This window comes from Arachis stenosperma, chromosome 3 (assembly GCF_014773155.1).
Source record: "Arachis stenosperma cultivar V10309 chromosome 3, arast.V10309.gnm1.PFL2, whole genome shotgun sequence".
NCBI lineage: Eukaryota > Viridiplantae > Streptophyta > Magnoliopsida > Fabales > Fabaceae > Arachis > Arachis stenosperma.
In genome coordinates this window covers 115,510,083-115,511,200 of record NC_080379.1, presented here as the reverse complement: position 1 = coordinate 115,511,200, position 1,118 = coordinate 115,510,083, and the positions used below count along the sequence as shown (strand labels likewise).

Below are 1,118 nucleotides of genomic sequence, written 5' to 3'. Positions count from 1 at the left end.
TTAAGCCTCAATTAGTTTCTCTAATGCAACAGAATTGCAAGTTCCATGGACTTCCATTGGAAGATCCTCATCAGTTCTTAGCTGAATTCGTGCAAATCTGTGACACTGTCAAGACTAATGGGGTTGACCCTGAGGTCTATAGACTTATGCTATTCCCTTTTGCTGTAAGAGACAGAGCTAGGACATGGTTGGACTCACAACCTAAAGAAAGCCTGGACTCATGGGAAAAGCTAGTCAATGTCTTCTTGGCAAAGTTCTTTCCACCTCAAAAATTGAGTAAGCTTAGAGTGGAAGTCCAAACCTTCAGACAGAAGGATGGAGAATCCCTCTATGAAGCTTGGGAAAGATACAAACAATTGATCAGAAAATGTCCATCTGACATGCTTTCTGAATGGAGCATCATAGGTATTTTCTATGATGGTCTCTCTGAACTATCCAAGATGTCTTTGGATAGCTCTGCTGGAGGATCCCTCCATCTGAAGAAGACGCCTACAGAAGCTCAAGAGCTAATTGAAATGGTTGCAAATAACCAATTCATGTACACTTCTGAAAGGAATCCTGTGAACAATGGGACAAATCAGAAGAAAGGAGTTCTTGAGATTGATACTCTGAATGCCATTTTGGCTCAGAACAAGATATTGACTCAGCAAGTCAATTTGATTTCTCAAAGTCTGTCTGGAATGCAAAATGCACCAAGCAGTACTAAGGATGCTTCATCTGAAGAAGAAGCCTAAGATCCTAAGAACCCTTCAATGGAAGAGGTGAATTACATGGGAGAACCCTATGGAAACACCTATAATTCTTCATGGAGAAATCACCCAAATTTCTCATGGAAGAATCAAGAGAGACCTCAACAAGGTTTCAACAATAATAATGGTGGAAGAAACAGGTTTAGCAATGGCAAGCCTTTTCCATCATCTTCTCAGCAACAGACAGAGAATTCTAAGCAGAACACCTCTGACTTAGCAACCATGGTCTCTGATCTAATCAAAACCACTCAAAGTTTCATGACTGAAACAAGATCCTCCATTAGGAATTTGGAGGCACAAGTGGGACAGCTGAGTAAGAAAGTTACTGAACTCCCTCCTAGTACTCTCCCAAGCAATACAGAAGAAAAT

At 40.8% G+C, this 1,118-nt stretch overlaps 1 non-coding gene across 1 annotated transcript; it reads right to left on the bottom strand.

Moving 5' to 3' along the window:
• Positions 1-278: 278 nt before the first annotated feature.
• On the bottom strand, positions 279-382 carry LOC130971245 (small nucleolar RNA R71). The gene has a single exon (XR_009082475.1). It is a non-coding gene; the product is annotated as a small nucleolar RNA R71 (small nucleolar RNA).
• Positions 383-1,118: the final 736 nt, after the last annotated feature.